The following is a 21,676-nucleotide window of genomic DNA, read 5'->3' as shown; positions in this document are numbered from 1 at the left end:
GTGGGTGAGGCATGCCGTGGCTCGCCAGTCGGCCGCCCCACAAGTCGCGGCAATCGAGCCCGACGAATCCCTCTGCGGCCTGTTCGACCTGTCGACTGGCTCCGCGGAGACCGCATCCGAGTGCGACAGCAGCGACCCAGCGGCTGAGGTTCTGGCGGTCGATGGAACGCACAGTCCTCCCGGTTTCCCTCGCGCTGATGGAGGCGCGGGTGGGGGCGACCCGTCGCATCCCCATGATGAGTATCTCCCCGAACCTCTCACGTCATTACAGCGAGAGGAGCTTCGCCGCCGGAACATGGACGCACTCCACACTCCTATCGTCGGAGAGACCCCCGAGGCCCGGGCCTTGGAGGACGCGCGCTTGGCTAACTTGGCCGAGCGCACTCGACTGGAGAATCTCCAGCGAGCACTCGACGAGCAAGCGCGTCAGCGGGCTCCCGAGTCTACTCGACGTCAGCTCTTCCCGCCGACGCAGGTATACCGAACCCCAGTTCAGAATTTGGCCACCGCGGACCGTATAGCAGAATTGATTCAGCCCTCCCAGTCGGAGGCTGGCAGGGGCTTGTTGCAGATCAGAGCGTTGCTCCGGGCGGCGGAAAACCAGAATTCCACTGTTTCTCAGTCGCGGAATAGGATCCACAGTCGATCCATTGCAACAGATACAGTCCAGTCGGCTCACAGCCCGAGATCGCCCCCGAGGCGTGTGGGACGTGGTGACCGGCATGATCAGTACAGAAGGAATGAGCAGTATGATCATCGATCCGATCGTGATGATCGACGTCGAGTGCCAACCCCTCCCCCGAGGAGTGGGTCATATGCGCCTCGACATCGAGATGACAGGCGCCCTCATAGTGTCGGGCAGAGGATTCCAGTCGACCCCAGGGACCCAGGCTTTGACGTGAGATCTATCCTCGTTCAAGATTTGGTTGACAGGAACAGAGCTCATCGGGAAGGCCACAACAGAGATGCGCCTGCCAGCAGCAGAGTACATGTTTCGGGGCCAGAGTGTTTCAGTCGAGCCATCAGAGCCACAGTGATTCCTCCCAACTTCAGGTTGGCGACTGGAGTCAGCAAGTTCACCGGTGAGTCTAAGCCTGACACTTGGTTCGAAGATTACCGAGTGGCTGTACAGATTGGCAGTGGCAATGATGAGGTGGCCATGAAGCATTTGCCTATCATGTTAGAGGGCTCAGCCAGAGCGTGGCTAAATCAGTTGGCACCCAACAACATCTACACTTGGGAGGACCTCTCCCGAGTGTTTGTCACAACCTTTGAGGGAACATGCAAGCGACCCGCAGGCCTTACAGAATTGCGTTCTTGCGTACAGAAACTGAATGAAACTCTGAGGGATTACATCCAGAGGTGGATCACATTGCATCACACAGTTGAGAATGTGCCTGACCATCAAGTAGTTTGTGCCTTTAAAGAAGGCGTTAAATACAGAGAATTGAATCTGAAGTTCGGTCAAACTGGAGAGATGTCTCTGAACCGGATGATGGAGATTGCCACCAAATACGCTAATGGTGAAGACGAAGATCGACTCCGGAGTGGCAAGCACAAGGCAGTCGCCCAAGAAACCGGAGGAAACTCCAGTCGGAAATAGAAGCGGAAGGCCGAGCCAGCCGCCCCTGGGGAGGCCCTGGCTGTAGCCCAGGGAAATTTCAAGGGAAAACCCAAAGGCCCCTAGAAGCCCAAGAAAGTCAAGGATCAAGATGGAAATGATGTTTTGGATCTACCATGTCACATCCACACCAAGAAAGATGAAGAGGGTAATTTTATTTACCCAAAGCATACCACTCGACAGTGCCGGCTCCTGATCCAGCAGTTTCAGGGCAAACAGTCCAAAGATAAGGAAAAAGAGTCGGACAGAGTTGAGGACAAGGAAGATAGTGACGATGGATACCCCCAAATCAATTCCACCCTGATGATTTTTGCTGATGTCGAAAGCAAAAGTCGACTGAAAGTCATTAACCGTGAGGTGAATATGGTTGCTCCGGCAACACCCAGTTATCTGAAGTGGTCTCAGACTGCCATCACATTCGACTAGTCTGATCACCCTACGCACATTGCCACCCCTGGGAGGCAAGCTTTGGTGGTCGACCCAGTTGTCGAAGGCACTCGACTGACCAAAGTCCCGATGGATGGTGGCAGTGGCCTGAACATATTGTATGCTGAAACATTGAAAGGAATGGGCATTCCGATGTCCAGGCTCAGTACCAGTAACATGAGCTTCCACGGAGTCATTCCTGGGAAGAAAGCCGAATCACTCGGCCAGATCGCTCTTGATGTGGTTTTCGGTGATTCAAAGAATTACCGCAAGGAAAAGTTGACATTCGAGGTTGTGGACTTCCGAAGTGCTTATCATGCCAATTTTGGGCAGGCCGGCTTACGCACGCTTCATGGCTCGACCATGTTATGTGTATCTCAAATTGAAGATGCCTGGTCCCAGAGGTGTGATCACCGTTACAGGCAATCGGAAGAAAGCAGAGGAGTGTTTTCAGAAAGGATCAAAGATCGCTGATGCTCAGATGTCAGTAGTCGAGCTGCAAGAGTACCAGAAGACTGCTGATCCGAGTGAATTGCTACGAGCCAAGAAGCCTGCTTCAGAATCTGCTTTTCAGTCGTCCGGTGAAACAAAGCCAGCCCACATTCACCCGAACGACCCCGATGCTGCCCCGACTCAGATCTCAATGACGCTCGACTCCAAATAGTAAGAAGCGCTCATCCAGTTCCTCCGTGAGAACTGGGACATCTTCGCATGGAAGCCTTCTGACATGCCTGGAGTTCCCAGGGGGCTGGCTGAGCACCGTCTACGAGTCGACCCGAAGTTCAAGCCTGTGAAAGAACATCTTCGACGGTCCGCCGTCCAGAAGAGGAAAGCTATTGGCGAGGAGGTGGCTCGGCTCTTAGCAGCGGAGTTCATCCGAGAGATTTACCACTCCGAGTGGCTCGCCAATGTTGTCATGGTCCCCAAGAAGGACAAGTCACTTCGCATGTGCATTGACTTTAAACATATCAATCGGGCCTGCCCGAAAGATCATTTCCCTCTCCCCCGCATCGACCAGGTAGTCGACTCGACCGCAGGGTGTGAGCGTTTGTCTTTTCTAGATGCTTATTCAGGGTACCATCAGATCCGTCTGTATGGACCCGACGAGATCAAAACGGCTTTCATCACCCCATTCGGGTGCTTCTGTTACATCACCATGCCCTTCGGCCTCAAGAATGTTGGAGCCACGTTCATGAGGATGATTCAGAAGTGTTTGCTCACTCAGATCAGTCGGAACGTAGAAGCATACATGGATGATATTGTGGTTAAGTCACGGAAAGGTTCCGACCTACTGACTGAACTTGCCAAAACCTTTGCTAACCTCAGGAGATATGATATCAAGCTCAATCCATCAAAGTGCACATTCGGAGTTCTAGGTGGAAAGTTACTCGGTTTCCTCATTTCCGAACGAGGAATCGACGCCGATCCCGAGAAAGTTGGCACCATACTCCGGATGAAGCGCCCTGTGCGTGTACACGATGTCCAGAAGCTTACAGGTTGCTTGGCCACTCTAAGTCGATTCATTTCTCGTCTCGGTGAAAAGGCGTTGCCTCTTTACCGACTGATGAAGAAGTCTGACAAGTTCGACTGGACTCCAGAAGCTGATGCAGCATTCGCAGAGCTCAAAGCTCTACTCTCCACCCAGCCGGTGCTTGCTGCCCCAATCAGTAAAGAGCCTCTGCTGCTTTACATTGCGGCCACGGGACAAGTTGTCAGTACAGTACTTACGGTCGAGCGGGAAGAAGAAGGAAAGGCCTTCAGAGTTCAGCACCCAGTATATTACGTGTCTGAAGTTTTGACTCCTTCGAAGCAAAGATATCCCCATTACCAGAAGCTTGTATATGGGATTTACATGACCACGAAGAAGGTTGCACACTACTTCTCTGACCATTCCATTACAGTCGTCAACGACGCTCCGCTGTCAGAGATTTTGCACAACAGAGATGCAACTGGTCGAGTGGCGAAGTGGGCGATTGAACTCCTTCCCCTAGATATCAAGTTTGAAGCAAATAAGGCTATCAAGTCTCAAGCAATTGCAGATTTCGTCGCCGAGTGGATTGAACAACAACTTCCGACTCAAGTTCACTCGGAGCACTGGACCATGTTCTTCGATGGATCTAAGATGATGAATGGTTCCGGTGCTGGGGTAGTATTGGTCTCCCCCCGAGGAGATAAGCTCAGATACGTTCTCCAGATTCACTTTGATTCCTCCAATAATGAAGCAGAATATGAAGCACTCTTGTATGGGTTGCACATGGCCATTTCACTCGGCGTCCGACGCCTCATGGTCTATGGCGACTCAGATTTGGTGGTCAACCAGGTGATGAAGGAGTGGGACGTCAGAAGCCCAGCTATGACTGGCTACTGCAACGCAGTAAGAAAGTTAGAAAAGAAATTCGAGGGGTTAGAGCTTCATCACATCCCCCGACTGAAAAATCAAGCAGCTGATGATCTGGCAAAGATAGGCTCCAAGAGAGAAGCCATTCCCAACAATGTGTTTTTGGAGCACATCCGCTCGCCGTCGGTCCAGGAGGATCCTTTTACAGAAGAAGCCCCGCAACCGAAAAGTGCCACAGATCCGACTGAAGTCGAAATTCCTGCTGTGGTCGACCTAGTCATGGAGGTCTTGGCTATCACTCCCGACTGGACGATACCATACATCGCGTATATCTTGAGGAAAGAACTTCCAGAGGACGAAGAAGAGGCTCGACAGATCGTCCGTCGATCTAAAGCTTTCACAGTCATAAAAGGACAGTTGTATAGAGAAAGCGCAACTGGAATCGGTCAGAAGTGCATAACGCCAGAAGAAGGTCAGATGATCCTTGATGATATCCACTCGGGGACCTGTGGTCACCATGCGTCCTCTCGGACCATTGTGGCCAAAGCATACCGAGCGGGTTTTTTCTGGCCTAGGGCAAACAAAATGGCGAAAGAGATAGTCGACAAGTGTGAAGGCTGCCAGTTCTACTCCAACATGTCGCACAAGCCAGCATCAGCTCTGAGGACCATTCCACTCGTCTGGCCCTTCGCTGTTTGGGGACTGGACATGGTTGGTCCATTGAGAACAGGCAGGAGCGGATTCACACATGTGCTTGTGGCAGTCGACAAGTTTACCAAATGGATTGAAGCCAGGCCTATCAAAAATCTTGATGCTAGCACTGCTATCAGTTTCGTCAGAGAGTTGATATTCAGATACGGGGTCCCGCATTGCATCATCACGGACAATGGGTCAAACTTTGATTCAGACAAGTTCAGAGCTTTTTGCGCCTCTCAAGGCACACGAGTCGACTACGCGTCGGTCGCGCATCCCCAGTCGAATGGACAAGCTGAAAGAGCAAATGGTCTAATTCTCAAAGGACTGAAACCTCGACTGATGCGTGATCTCAAGCACGCAGCAGGCGCTTGGGTCGACGAGCTTCCGTCAGTTTTGTGGGGACTGAGGACCACCCCGAACCGGTCGACTGGAAGAACGCCATTCTTTCTGGTTTACGGAGCCGAAGCCGTCCTGCCGAGCGATCTACTTCACAACGCCCCCAGAGTCGAGCTTTATAACGAAGACGAAGCAGAGCAAGCCCGGCAAGACGCAGTCGACCTCCTAGAGGAGGAGAGGGAAATGGCTATGATCAGATCGACCATCTATCAGCAAGACTTGCGTCGATTCCATGCCAGAAATGTGAAGAGCCGAGCCTTCCAAGAAGGAGATTTGGTCCTCCGAGTGGATCAGCAGAAACCACACAAACTTGCTCCTACTTGGGAAGGCCCCTTCATCGTCACCAGAGTCCTCCACAATGGAGCATATCACCTCTACAATGTTGATCGCCAGATCGACGAGCCACGAGCTTGGAATGCGGAACTGCTCCGCCCCTTTTACACTTGAGTTCTCCCTTGGACGAGATGTAATAAGAAAAAAATTCTGTAGTTTATTTTTACCAAAGACAAGAGTGTTCCAATAATTGCTGTCACTTTTGTTTGCATACGAAATCCCCCAGTGGGTGACTTAGCTGCGAATCCGTTCCGCCTAAGTTTGAAAAATCCTACCGAGTGGAGAGCCAGACTCCCACTCGGGGGCTTAGCTGCAGCCCAGTGCTTGCCTAAGTGTTCAAAAATCCTACCGAGTGGAGAGCCAGACTCCCACTCGGGGGCTTAGCTGCAGCCCAGTGCTCGCCTAAGTGTTTAAAAATCCTACCGAGTGGCGAGCCAGACTCCCACTCGGGGGCTTAGCTGCAGTCCAGTACTCGCCTAAGTTCTCCCACTTAGAGACTTAGCTGCAGTCTGGCACTCGCCTAAGTTTGAAAAAATCCTACCGAGTGGAGAGCAAACCTCCCACTCGGGGGCTTAGCTGCAGTCCAGTACTCGACTAAGTTCTCCCACTTAGAGACTTAGCTGCAGTCAGGCACTCGCCTAAGTTTGAAAAAATCCTACCGAGTGGAGAGCAATCCTCCCACTCGGGGGGCTTAGCTGCAGTCCGGTACTCGCCTAAGTTCTCCCACCTAGAGACTTAGCTGCAGTCAGGCACTCGCCTAAGTTTGAAAAAATCCTACCAAGTGGAGAGCAATCCTCCCACTCGGGGGCTTAGCTGTAGTCCAGTACTCGCCTAAGTTCTCCCACCTAGAGACTTAGCTGCAGACAGGCACTCGCCTAAGTTTGAAAAAATCCTACCGAGTGGAGAGCAATCCTCCCACTCGGGAGCTTAGATGCAGCCCAGTGCTCGCCTAAGTGTTTAAAAATCCTACCGAGTGGCGAGCAAACCTCCCACTCGGGGGCTTAGCTGCAGTCCAAGCACTCGCTAAGTATTTGAAAATCCTACCGAGTGGAGAGCAAACCTCCCACTCGGGGGCTTAGCTGCAGTCCAAGCACTCGCCTAAGTACTTGAAAATCCTACCGAGTGAGAGCAAACCTCCCACTCGGGGGCTTAGCTGCAGCCCAGTGCTCGCCTAAGTGTTTAAAAATCCTACCGAGTGAGAGCAAACCTCCCACTCGGGGGCTTAGCTGCAGCCCAGTGCTCGCCTAAGTGTTTAAAAATCCTACCGAGTGAGAGCAAACCTCCCACTCGGGGGCTTAGCTGCAGCCCAGTGCTCGCCTAAGTGTTTAAAAATCCTACCGAGTGAGAGCAAACCTCCCACTCGGGGGCTTAGCTGCAGCCCAGTGCTCGCCTAAGTGTTTAAAAATCCTACCGAGTGAGAGCAAACCTCCCACTCGGGGGCTTAGCTGCAGCCCAGTGCTCGCCTAAGTGTTTAAAAATCCTACCGAGTGGAGAGCAAACCTCCCACTCGGGGGCTTAGCTGCAGCCCAGCGCTCGCCTAAGTGTTTAAAAATCCTACCGAGTGGAGAGCAAACCTCCCACTCAGAGGCTTAGCTGTAGCCCAGTGCTCGCCTAAGTACAGGACACAACCCAATCCGCAAGGACGACGAGGCGCAAGTCGACTGCTACCTTCTCCTTCGGAGTTGCGCCGCAAATACAAGGTTATTCCGAGTGAAGATCAAGTTCCACTCGACGAATCAAATCATGAAGATATTCAACGAGAAATCAAGATCAGATAAAGCCTAAAAGGTCCCAGACCTCAGATCAAAGTACTCGAGCCCTCGGCTCGGCGGAGTTTAACGGTTACAAATCCACTCGGCATTTCGAGGCAAATTTAAAGTGAAGCATGAAAGTTTTTCATTCCTCAGGAGGAGGACCGGAAGGGGCGACGAACTCGTCCAAGTCGATCCCGTCTGCAATACGAGTGGCAACAGCAATGAAAGTCTCCATGAAGTCTTGAAAGTTGTGCTTCCTAGTATTGGCAACTTGGATGGCGGCCAGCTTTTCTTCTCGCGCCTCCTTGCAATGGACGCGGACCAGAGACAGAGCGACATCAGCACCACATCTAGCAGAAGATTTCTTCCATTCCGCCACTCGACCTAGGACTTCATTAAGTCGAGCCATCAGGGACTTGAGGTCGTTCTGAAGCATTGTCCCAGGCTAGAGTGATGTGTCGATCCGCGACATCGCAACCTTCAGTCGAGCAAGATAGTCAACCACGCTGGCAATACGAGACTCCAGACGGAGCACGTTCATTGCAGCCTCGTCCTTCACAAGGGAGTTAGCAGGGTCCAAGCCTGGCTCCACTCGACTGGTCTCCTCTTCAAAGTTCTGACAGAATTCTGCAAACACGATTCAAGAATAAGACAGTGACCCTACACAGACTAGGTAACTGCAAGACAGTCGGGGCAGAGTAATTACCTTCGAGCACGACAAACAGCTTCTTGGCGAGTCCACCGAGATAAGCCTCCAGATCGTTCCTCTTCCCCGCCAGCTCACCTGCCTTGTCGTGCAGAGCCACGTTGTCGTTCTTCAGTCGGCTGACCTCTTGATTGGCTACCTCGAGAGCAGCTTTCAGTCTGGAGTTCTCCTGCTCAAGAGCTCCGACCGAGGCCATTTTCTCTTCAGCAAGCCTCGTTTTGTCCAAGACCTCCTTCTGTGCCTCTGCAAGATCTTGATCCTTCTTCTTCAGAGCTTCCTCCAGTTTATCTGTGGCGCGTCGAGTGAAATCAACATCAAGAATTGACAAGAAAGAAAAGCCACTCGTCAAGAATGGAGAACCTCACCAGCCATACATTTTGCTTCTTCCTGCGCCTTCTTCAAATTCTCCTAAGCAAGCTTCAAGTTAAGGTTGAGATGGATCTGCTGATTCTCCAGCTCAGTATAGCGAGCTACAAGTTCGCAAGATTTCTGTAAAAAGAAAAGTCAGTCGACAGACGTCCAAGACAAGTTGCTTCCGAGCAACTAAGAGACAATGATGACGTTTCTAAGACTACAACCGAATCAAGAGCATTCAACAGTAGTCTCGGGGACTACACCCAGTGGGTGCACTTAGCGTGCCCCCACTGTAAAAAAAAACAAAAAGTCGACTGCCCGTAGTCGACCGGATACAGTCCCATTTGACATGGCCTGACCAGACCGAGTGAAGAAATATAGCTACAGCAACACAATATAAAGACCACAGTCGACTGGCAGCAGTCCACCGTAGTCTCGGGGACTACACCCAGTGGGTGCACTTAGTGTGCCCCCACTCGTCCAAGAATTGGCAGACACACCCAGTGGGTGTACAGATACAAAGATCTTCGGAAAAGAGATTCTTCAAATAGCATATCATAACAGACCAAGTGTTGAGTCGACTGACCTGGACGTTGCTCTGAAGAGCCGAGCTCGCGTCATAAGCTGCTTGGCTGGCCTCCCGAGCCACCTTCACTTGCTCCATCATGATCCCCGCCTGGCGTATAGCCTCTTTTGCAGCAGCCACTTGGTCCTCAGGGACGGGGTATGCGGCAAAAAGCGAAGACGGATCCGCAGTCGACGTCGAGGGCCGCACACTCGTCAGAGGAATGGCGAAAGTCACAGAAGCCCGAGTGGTGTCACCACCATCCCGAGCTACGGCCTCAGACGCCGGAGCGGATTGGGGGGTCTTGTCAGCCGACGCCCTCTTGTTCCTCCTCACTCTCAGCGGTTCGTTGTCGTCGTCATCCGGGAGGTCGATAACATGAGGAGGAGCTACAAGGAAAACGTTCAATCGACCAGAGTTGCAATAAATGTTCAGTCGACTCAAAGTGGGACGTCAGTAATCGTACCAGGGTTGGAGGTAATAGCATCCTCCATCTCTTGGTTGTCGTCCTTGGCGGAGATCTCAGAAGTAGCAGCGCTGCAAATCTCGAAAGTCAGTCAGTTGGCTCAATGAATCGACCAAGGGTCTGTCCACGGTCGACAAAGGAAAGCAAGTTTTGTTATTACCCGGAAATGGTAGGGACAGCCATCTTCATCTTGGGCAGAGCCTTGGGCGGCTTGGACGGCGTCGCGTGTGGGTGCTTGGGAGCCTTCCCATTCGGCGTAGGAGAAGAGGTCCGAGGGCGTTTCGACGACTGCCCAGCAGAAGCAGTCGCCTTGCCACGTTCCCGCGCTGGATCATGTGTGAGCTTGGATCGCCTCTCTGGGCGAGGGGGTTCAACCTCCTCCTCCTCCTCTTCGCTGGAGTCGACGTTGTCGTCTCCCTCTCCTTCACCGTCGGACTCCCACTCACCTTGGTCGTCTCCACTCTCACCTCCGCTCGCCTCCCCTTACTCAGTTGGCTCCTGGGCCCCGTTGGGCATTGAGTACATCTCGGTAGTCGCCTGGAAAACAACAGACAAGACGAAAGTCAATCGACCTACTCAAAGAAGACCAATGAAGAAAACAAGATCTCAGTCAGGAGCATAAAGACATACCTGGTCCACGTCATACGAGTTGTCGAGTGGAATTACCCTCCTGGCTCCTCGGGGGTTGTCTTTGTTCCCCGTGATGCTCGACAGCCACCCCTCCAGCATCTCATCAGTAACCTCCTCCGGGTGGACCCGAGTGGTGTCGTCGAGACCCGAGTACAGCCACATCGGGTGGTCACGAGCCTGGAGCGGTTGGATGCGCCTCCGGAGGAAGACCTCCAGCAAGTCCATACCAGTCACGCCCTCACGGACAAGCTCAACCACTCGACCAGCCAGCACTTTGACTTGGGCCTTTTCCTCCGGCGTCACTTTCAGAGAAGCAGGTTTTTCAGCTCGGTCGAGAGAGAAAGGGGGAAGTCCGGTCGACTGCCCTGGGGTCGCCTGGTCTTGACAGTAAAACCAGGTCGCCTGCCAACCGCGGACCGACTCCGGGAAAGTGATAGATGGAAAACAACTCTTTCCCCTCGTCTGGATCGCCAGGCCCCCGCACAGCTGAATCACCTGCGTCCTTTCGTCACTCGACTTGGCCTTCTTGACCGATTGGGAACGGCAGGTAAAGATGTGCTTGAAGAGTCCCCAATGGGGGCGGCAACCCAGGAAACCCTCACACATGGAAATGAAAGCAGCAAGGTATACGATGGAGTTGGGAGTGAAGTGGTGGAGCTGCGCTCCGAAGAAGTTCAGGAAGCTCCGGAAAAAAGGGTGGGGCGGCAGAGAAAACCCGCGGTCGACATGGGTGGCTAGGAGCACGCACTCACCGTCGCGGGGTTGAGGTTCGATCTCTCTCCCCAGGAGACGTGCAGCTTCGTGGGGAATGACTCCCCCCTCGACCATGTCGTCGAGATCTTCTTGCCGGATCACCGACGGCATCCAATCGCCCTGGATCCAGCCTCGGGGCAGAGCAGACCTTGAGGAGGATCCGCCCCGAGCAGACCTCTTCCCCTTTCCCCGCGCCGCCGCTTTCTTCGCGCGCTCCAGAGCGGATGTCTTGTCCTTCGCCATCGTCGCCGGCAAATCTTGCACGGGCCTGCGGCGCTAAGGTGAGAGCGGAGGTGGCGGAGGAACTTGTGAAGGGAGAGAGGAAGAAGAAAGCACACTGTTTGGAAACCCCGAGCCGGCGACTTATAAGAGGCCGCTCCCGAGTGGCTGACAGGTAGGCCCAGGCTATCCGGTCAAATCCCGCAGCAGACGCGCGCGCAGTACGTGGCGAATAGGTGGCGCGGCAATCGAGGAGCTTCCGCTTTATCCCTTCCGATTACTGCGGCCGCTCCCGTCCCGCGCGCTTCCCAAAATCCGAATCCCGCGACATCCGCGGGCTGCAGAAGAACTTGTCAAAACAGAAGACCCCGCTCGCGCCGACACTCGGTATGTCACAAGTAAAGAAATTCACTCGACGAAAGGCCTGGAATGGATCAAGGCGACTGAAAGAGGTTGATGACGTCATCCGTGACGATTGACCCAAAACAAGGCACTCATGTAGCCCGAAGAACCAGTCGGAAAGATCTCCAACTCTTTCCCCACTCAAACCTCGATCCATTCGGGGGCTAATGATGAAGCTATGTACCTAGGGTAGGGGCACGGACCTGTCCAAAGAGCCCTACCCAAGGAAATCCCTAGAAGAAGTCACCTTTCAATCCACTTGAAGGTATCCCACTCGACGGGTTCAAGACACTCGACCAAGAAGCTATCACTCGACCATGAAGCCAACCACTCGACTGCCAGGAGACCTAAAGTCACTCCGTAGGCAAACGGTCGGTTATTAAGTAGTCTTTATGGTCATTATAGCACTTTATTAGGGGCGTTACCAGTAACGCCCAACCTTAAATGTACCTTAAACCCTGCATCACCGAGGGCAGGAGAGGGCCGGCGAACTCTATATAAGCCACCCCCTCCTCAGTATGAAGGGTTCGCACCCCTGTTATTCATACACACATAATCCAATCGACCGCCTCCGGGCACCGAGACGTAGGGCTGTTACTTCCTCCGAGAAGGGCCTGAACTCGTAATCCTCGTGTGTTTACAACTTCCCAATAGCTGAGATCTAGCCTCTCCATACACACCCCCTACATCACTGTCAGAGTTAGAACCACGACACCCCCTCCCCCAGCAAAAAAGGACCATAATATTTAGCAAACAACCACTCAGGAGGAGTGCTTATCGAACGAATTCGGTCGCCGGGGAGAAGGCCTAGCAGGCGTATCGCCCCCTCCCCCTCGATCGTTGGCCATGGGATGGCCAGGGCGAACCCCCATTTAACCATTGGCCCAGTTTACTGTTTCATTTAAAAAATGCCATGAATAAAGAAAATACATATTTTTCTTATAACTAACAGAGGAAACATAAAATGTATAAATTTCCATGAATATGAAATTATGAAAAAAAATCTATGCTACTTTATAGCAATGTCAAGCTAATTTATAAATTTACAAATGGTATGATTAAAAAAATGTGTTGCGTGGTCTTTTTTTATGAATTCTGTCTTGGAGATGTCTCACTGTAAAAAGCCATGTTTTGAAGAACATTATTTATATGTTTTTATGTATGACCAATGCCATGCTGTATTTTTTTGCTTTATTTGGTCATTGTGCAAAAATTATGAAAAAAATCCATGTCAATGAAATAAAATAAAATTGCCATCCTCTTAATAATAGAACTTCCATCTTGTTAATAATGAAAATGTCATGCCAATAACAATAAATATGTCAGACTCTCAATAATAAAACAGTCATCCTCCTAATAATAAAAATGTCATGTTCTTAATCATAAAACTCTCACCCTCTTAATAACAAAAAATCCATGTTATTAACTATTAAAATGACATGCTTTCAGTAATAAAAATGTCATCCTCATAATAATAAAAATGCCATGTGACAAAGTAGAAAAATAATTCCAAAACTGACAGGAAATAAGTGATCACATTTCCCAAAAGCTTGCCATGGGGGGCATTACAAAAAAAGACTTAGAAATTGTCATGCTAAAAACACACATGGCAAGTTTACAAAAAAACTCATCTAAAAATAGAGATTTTTTGTTCTTAAAAAACATTGAAAATCTGGTTTTTCAGATTTTTTAAACAAATGAAAAAATGAATTTAAAGAATTTAGCTTCAAATGTATAAAACCAAGTTTTAGTACATGTTTCCACAAACCTGCTTCAGCCCAACTAGTGAAGAGTACGCAGCCTCACACCGCTTGGGTTTTTTGAAAAACAAAATTACAAACAGCGAACGCCTCGAGAGAGCTGACGCGGCGTTGGCGTTGCACCTGGATACTAGGAACAGCTGGGAAGGCGTTCGTCAGGGTTGGGCTCCTTGGACTATATAGCAAAAAACTACCACAATTCGGGCTATGGTTATAGAAAACTACCGCTTTTTTTAATTTTTCAAAATGTTACCACTATTTTGGTTGGCTGTTCCAAAAAACTACTACATTGCGTTGATGACTATGTTAGTAATTTTAACCGTGTTTATGACATCGCTGGCCCACCTGTCAGCTTTGATCGTTTGTTTGACCGTTATTTACATATGGGACCAACATGTAAGCTTCCTCTCTTTCTTCTCTCCATCTACTTCCCTGAACTCTCTCTCTCTTTCTCTTGAGCCACCACAGCCATGCCACTCTCACCAGCGTCGCCGCCGCCAAGCCTAAATCGAGCCACCACGGCTATGCCCGTCATCGCCACACCCAGACTGAGTCGTCCCCTTCCCCTAGTCCTGCGCTCGCCTAGGTCAGCTCCGATGCGCAGTAGGTCGACCACGGTAATATGGGCGACCTCGGCGAGAATTTCGTTGTGCTGCTGCTGCTGCCTGGACCTCGGTATCGTGGCTGGCGGAGTAGCAGTCGCAAGGAGCAGCGGCAAGCAACAATGGCAAGGAGCAGCAGCCCCGGCAAGGAGGAGCAACCGCAAGCAGTAGCATCAGGAAAGGAGCAGTGGCGGCGGCTGTCGGTGTCAAAACCGATGGATCTCGGGTAGGGGGTCCCGAACTGTGTGTCTAAGGTTGATGGTAACAGGAGACAGGGGACACGATGTTTACCCAGGTTCGGGCCCTCTCTATGGAGGCAATACCCTACTTCCTGCTTGATTGATCTTGATGAATATGAGTATTACAAGAGTTGATCTACCATGAGATCGTAATGGCTAAACCCTAGAAGTCTAGCCTGTATGACTATGGTATTGAGTATCTTCTTTCCGGACTACACCCTCCAGTTTTTATAGTCACCGGGGGGATCTAGGGTTACATAGAGTCGATTACATAAGATGGAATCTTCATAGTTGTTCACCAAGCTTGCTTTACACGCCAAGGAGAGTCTTATCCGGACACGGGTACAGTCTTCGGCCTTCATATCTTCACAGCCCATCAGTCCGGCCCATAGATAACATGCCGGACGCCCGAGGACCCCTTAGTCCAGGACTCCCTCAGTAGCCCCTGAACCTGGCTTCAATGACAAGGTATCCGGCGCGTAGTGTTGTCTTCGGCATTGCAAGGCGGGTTCCTCCTTCCAAACTCCCGAATAGTCTCCAGACGAATTGATCGTGTCCGGGCCTGTAACACACACCGCACACAACCGTAGAGAGAATATAGTAACACACAAGTCCAATCTGCTGGCAACTTTAGTAATGTGACGTCACGACTGTCCGGTCATAATTTTGAACTGTTTTCGCCCCCACGTTTCGAGACGCGGTTGTCATTGGCACGTCTTGCCAAAGTAGAGATCGTGTCCCCTTATTACGGGATTTTCATCAATACGAGCGTGGGTAACCCAACCATCCTGCGAGAAAGATTCCTTAGGAATAGGCAGGTTCTTAGGCTTAGGAGGAGACGTTCAATACCGAAGGTATTTATAAAGGAACCAATGGCTGTCTTGTTATGCCAAACCTCTCCTAAGCCTCCCCAACCCCGAGTTCCAGCACCCAAGTTTCGACTCCATTGCTTTCAGCCTTCCCATCATGTCCGGATCCAGCTCCCAAGGCTGATGGGTGGCTTCCTCCGTTACAGAGGAGGATATCACAAAACTTTGGGCGGCCAGATATCTGACCGCAGAGATCCACCACCGGCTTCCTGCTCAAGTACAAGTTATTCCGGCCCCAGATCTGGCGAGAGGGTGGTATTCGTCTCCCATTTCCTCTGGGGGTTAGGGTTTGCTCTTCACTCCTTTGTCTGAGGGCTAATGTTTTATTACGGACTAGATTTTCATGATCTTGCCCCGGACTCTATCCTCCATGTCTCGACGTTTATCATTACATGCGAGGCCTTCCTTCGAATCTCCCTACACTTCGGCTTATGGCTCAAGACCTTTAGCGTGAAGCCGAAGGTAGTCGACGGGGAATAGGCGGAGTGCGGCGGTGCTACAATCAACCAACTCGCCAACACTCCCTGGCCAAAAGGTTCTTTTACCGAGGCTGCCAATTACTGGCAGCGGGAGTGGTTTTATATTACAGAGCCCCGCAGTGCTAATGGGTAGCTGCCCCCACCTTTCGTCCCGGCCCACCATTACAGCTTGTGTCATGGGTCAACAAGGGGCTAGACCGGGGATCAGTGGATGAAGTGCGGACCTTACAAAGCCGCATCCGAACCCTCCTCGAGAGAGATATCGATCTCGTTAGTGTGATCCAAGTGATGTTAGTTCGCCGAATCCTACTCTGCCAGCGCAGGCCTTGCCGCATGTGGGAGTTTAATCTAGAAGGACCACAAACCCTCCAACACTTCTTTGGCGCCACGCATGAAGGGATGTGGAAGTTATTTTTCGGGAAGCGGAAACGTTGGCCGGATACTGCTGAGGACGCTGGCCTTAACTGTAATCATCCGGATACCCCGGTAAGCACTTGGCTTTCGAATACTTTGTGGTCATGCATACAGTAATATGGTACTGAGCAAGCTATCTTTTTCCAGGGCTGGATAAAGAAGGCGGAACTGATTATGTGTTCGGCCCCTCTGCCCGCGGGTCCAGCGAATCCTGTCCTAGCAAGGATGCTGGCCCCAACACCATACCAGATGCCGGAGAAGGAGGACGAGGCGGAGGGCAAGAGGACCAAGTATGGCCTCTATTCCCAAGAAACCTTGGACTTTGTGTCCGGAGGAATAAAAATCCCCTCATCCGAAGACAAAAGTGCAGGGGGGCCACTATCCCCTTCCCTTCCAGGAAGAAGAGGGCCACCTCCGAAGATTGGGAGAAGCAGGCTCCTAAGCGAGGCAAGATGCCTCTGGGGGGCGGCCCAAGCCTGGAGGACGTCGAAGCACAGTCTCATGAGAGGACAAGCCTCCGGCCAAATCATAAGTGAACAACGCTGTTTTAAACCTATCCCGTTTTTTTCTTATGATGCCGGGAATATATATTTTTTGCAGCTCAGCGCCTAGCCCCCTTCAACAATCCTCTTCCTCGGGGGACCTTCTCCCGGAGATGATAGAAAGCGAGATGCCCCCACCGGCTTCTCCGTCCAATAGGGCAGACGACCTTGAGGTGTCGTCGCGGAGGGTCTCTGATGTCTACAACATAACCTTCTTCTTGTAGACGTTGTTGGGCCTCCAAGTGCAGATGTTTGTAGGACAGTAGCAAATTTCCCTCAAGTGGATGACCTAAGGTTTATCAATCCGTAGGAGGCGTAGGATGAAGATGGTCTCTCTCAAGCAACCTTGCAACCAAATAACAAAGAGTCTCTTGTGTCCCCAACACACCCAATACAACGGTAAATTGTATAGGTGCACTAGTTCGGCGAAGAGATGGTGAAACAAGTGGTATATGGATAGTAGATAAAGGTATTTGTAATCTGAAATTATAAAAACAGCAAGGTAGCAAGTGATAAAAGTGAGCGTAAACGGTATTGCAATGCGTTGAAACAAGGCCTAGGGTTCATACTTTCGCTAGTGTAAGTTCCCTCAACAATAATATCATAATTGGATCACATAACTATCCCTCAACATGCAACAAAGAGTCACTCCAAAGTCACTAATAGCGGAGAACGAACGAAGAGATTATGGTAGGGTACGAAACCACCTCAAAGTTATTCTTTCCAATCAATCCGTTGGGCTATTCCTATGAGTGTCACAAACAGCCCTAGAGTTCATAATAGAATAACACCTTAAGACACAAATCAACCAAAACCCTAATGTCACCTAGATACTCCAATGTCACCTCAAGTATCCGCGGGTATGATTATATGATATGCATCACACAATCTCAGATTCATCTATTCAACCAACACATAGAACCTCAAAGAGTGCCCCAAAGTTTCTACCGTAGAATCATGACGAAAACATGTGCCAACCCCTATGCATAGGTTCATGGGCGGAACCCGCAAGTTGATCACCAAAACATACATCAAGTGAATCACGTGGTATCCCATTGTCACCACAGATACGCACGGCAAGACATACATCAAGTGTTCTCAAATCATTAAAGACTTAATCCGATAAGATAACTTCAAAGGAGAAACTCAATTCATTACAAGAGAGTAGAGGGGGAGGAGAAACATAAGATCCAACTATAATAGCAAAGCTCACGATACATCAAGATCGTATCATCTCAAGAATGCGCGCGAGAGAGATCAAACACATAGCTGCTGGTACATACCCTCAGCCCCGAGGGAGAACTACTCCCTCCTCGTCATGGAGAGCACCGGCATGATGAAGATGGCCACCGGAGAAGGATTGCCCCCTACGGCAGGGTGCCGGAACGGGTCTAGATTGGTTTTCGGTGGCTACGGAGGCTTCTGGCGGCGGAACTCCTGATCTATTGTATGCTTTGGAAGTTTTAGGATACATAGGTATATATGGGTACAGGAAGTACGGTGGTGGAGCTTCGTGGGCCCCACGAGGCAGGGGGGCACGCCCTAGGGGGGTGGGCGCGCCCCCCACCCTCGTGGGCACCTCCCTTCTCTCCTGACGTGGGGTCCAAGTCCATCGGGTAGCTTTCCGTCCAAAAATAACTTCTCCAGTTGATTTCGATCCGTTTCGACTCCGTTTGATATTCCTTTTCTTCGAAACACTCAAATAGGCAAAAAACAACAATTCTGGGCTGGGCCTCCGGTTAATAGGTTAGTCCCAAAAATAGTATAAAAGTGGATAATAAAGCCCAATATTGCCCAAAACAGTAGATAACATAACATGGATCAATAAAAAATTATAGATACGTTGGAGACGTATCAAGCATCCCCAAGCTTAATTCCTGCTCGTCCTCGAGTAGGTAAATGATAAAAATAGAATTTTTGATGCGAAGTGCTACTTGGCATAATTTTAATGTAATTCTTCTTAATTGTGGTATGAATATTCACATCCATAAGATTCAAGACAAAAGTTCATATTGACATAAAAATGATAATACTTCAAGCATACTAACAAAGCAATTATGTCTCTCAAAATAACATGGCTAAAGAAAGTTATCCCTACAAAATCATATAGTCTGGCTATGCTCTATCTTCACCACACAAAATACTTAAATCATGCACAACCCCGATGACAAGCCAAGCAATTGTTTCATACTTTTGATGTTCTCAAACTTTTTCAATCTTCACGCAATACATGAGCGTGAGCCATGGACATAGCACTATAGGTGGAATAGAATGGTGGTTGTGGAGAAGACAAAAAGGGAGAAGATAGTCTCACATCTACTAGGCGTATCAACGGGCTATGGAGATGCCCATCAATAGATATCAATGTGAGTGAGTAGGGATTGCCATGCAACGGATGCACTAGAGCTATAAGTGTATGAAAGCTCAAAAAGAAACTAAGTAGGTGTGCATCCAAATTGCTTGCTCACGAAGACCTAGGGCATTTTGAGGAAGCCCATCATTGGAATATACAAGCCAAGTTCTATAATGAAAGATTCCCACTAGTATATGAAAGTGACAACATAGGAGACTCTATATCATGAAGATTATGGTGCTACTTTGAAGCACAAGTGTGGTAAAAGGATAGTAGCATTGTCCCTTCTCTCCTTTTCTCTCATTTTTTGGGACTTCTCTTTTTTATAACCTCTTTTTTATTATTATTTGGGCTTCTTTGGCCTCTTTTATTTATTTATTTTCGTCCAGAGTCTCATCCCGACTTGTGGGGGAATCATAGTCTCCATCATCCTTTCCTCACTGGGACAATGCTCTAATAATGATGATCATCACACTTTGATTTACTTACAACTCAAGAATTACAACTCGATACTTAGAACAAGATATGACTCTATATGAATGCCTCCGGTGGTGTACCAGGATGTGCAATGACTCATGAGTGACATGTATGGAAGAATTATGAACGGTGGCTTTGCCACAAATACAATGTCAACTACATGATCATGCATAGCAATATGACAATGATGAAGCGTGTCATAATAACGGAACGGTGGAAAGTTGCATGGCAATATATCTCGGAATGGCTATGGAAATGCCATGATAGGTAGGTATGGTGGCTGTTTAGAGGAAGGTATATGGTGGGTGTATGTTACCGGCGAAAGGTGCGCGGTATTAGAGAGGCTAGCAATGGTGGAAGGGTGAGAGTGCGTATAATCCATGGACTCAACATTAGTCATAAAGAACTCACATACTTATGCAAAAATTTATTAGTTATCGAAACAAAGTACTACGCGCATGCTCCTAGGGGGATAGATTGGTAGGAAAAGACCTTCACTCGTCCCCAACCGCCACTCATAAGGAAGGCAATCAATAAATAAATCATGCTCCGACTTCATCACATAACGCTTCACCATACGTGCATGCTACGGGAATCACAAACTTCAACACAAGTATTTCTCAAATCCACAACTACTCAACTAGCATGACTCTAATATCACCATCTCCATATCTCAAAACAATCATCAAGTATCAAACTTCTCTTAGTATTCAACACACTCATAAGAGAGTTTTATTATTCTTGAATACCTAGCATATTAGGTTTTTAAGCAAATTACCATGCTATTTAAGACTCTCAAAATAATCTAAGTGAATCATGAGAGTTCATCTATTTTTTCAAAATAAAACTACCACCATGCTCTAAAAGATATAAGTGAAGCACTAGAGCAAATGACAAACTACTCCAAAAGATATAAGTGAAGACCAATGAGTAGTCGAATAATTATGCAACTATGTGAAGACTCTCTAACATTTAATAATTTCAGATCTTGATAATTTATTCAAACAGCAAGCAAAGCAAAATAAAATGACATCTAAGAATATCAAACATCATGTGAAGAAGCAAAAACTTAGGATCAACCGATACTAACCAATAGTTGTTGAAGAAGAAAGGTGGGATGCCAACCGGGGCATCCCCAAGCTTAGACGCTTGAGACTTCTTGAAATATTATCTTGGGATTCCTTGGGCATCCCCAAGCTTGAGCTTTTGTGTCTCCTTAATTCCTCTCATATGACGGTCTCCCTAAATCTCAAAAGCTTCATCCACACAAAACTCAACAAGGACTCGTGAGATAAGTTAGCATAACACATTGCAAAAACCTTATCATACTCTAATGTAGCAAACCAATAAAATTATTATTCAATATTGCATACTAAATGCCTCTGCATATTTAATAGTCCTATCCTCAAATAGAATCATTAAAGAAGCAAACATATGCAAACAATGCAAACATAACAACAATCTGCCTAAACAGGACAGCCTGTAAAGAATGCAGCAACATCCATACTTCCCTATCTCCAAAAATTATGAAAGAAAATTCACACTGTATTAAATTTTATTTGGGCTTCTTTGGCCTCTTTTCTCTTTTTTTTCTGTCCGGAGTCTCATCCCGACTTGTGGGGGAATCATAGTCTCCATCATCCTTTCCTCACTGGGACAATGCTCTAATAATGATGATCATCACACTTTTATTTACTTACAACTCAAGAATTACAACTCGATACTTAGAACAAGATATGACTCTATATGAATGCCTCCGGCAGTGTACCAGGATGTGCAATGACTCATGAGTGACATGTATGAAAGAATTATCAATGGTGGCTTTGCCACAAATACGATGTCAACTACATGATCATGCTAAGCAATATGACAATGATGGAGTGTGTCATAAATGGAACGGTGGAAAGTTGCATGCAATATATCTCGGAATGGCTATGGAAATGCCATAATAGGTAGGTATGGTGGCTGTTTTGAGGAAGGTATATGGTGGGTGTATGATACCGGTGAAAGGCGCGCGGTATTAGAGAGGCTAGCAAAGGTGGAAGGGTGAGAGTGCGTATAATCCATGGACTCAACATTAGTCAGAAATAACTCACATACTTATTGCAAAAATCTATTAGTTATCGAAACAAAGTACTACGCGCATGCTCCTAGGGGGATAGATTGGTAGGAAAAGACCATTGCTCGTCACCGACCGCCACTCATAAGGAAGACAATCAATAAATAAATCATGCTCCGACTTCATCACATAACGGTTCACCATACGCGCATGCTACGGGAAT

This window comes from Triticum urartu, chromosome 3, assembly GCF_003073215.2.
Source record: "Triticum urartu cultivar G1812 chromosome 3, Tu2.1, whole genome shotgun sequence".
NCBI lineage: Eukaryota > Viridiplantae > Streptophyta > Magnoliopsida > Poales > Poaceae > Triticum > Triticum urartu.
This window is presented reverse-complemented; position numbering follows the sequence as displayed.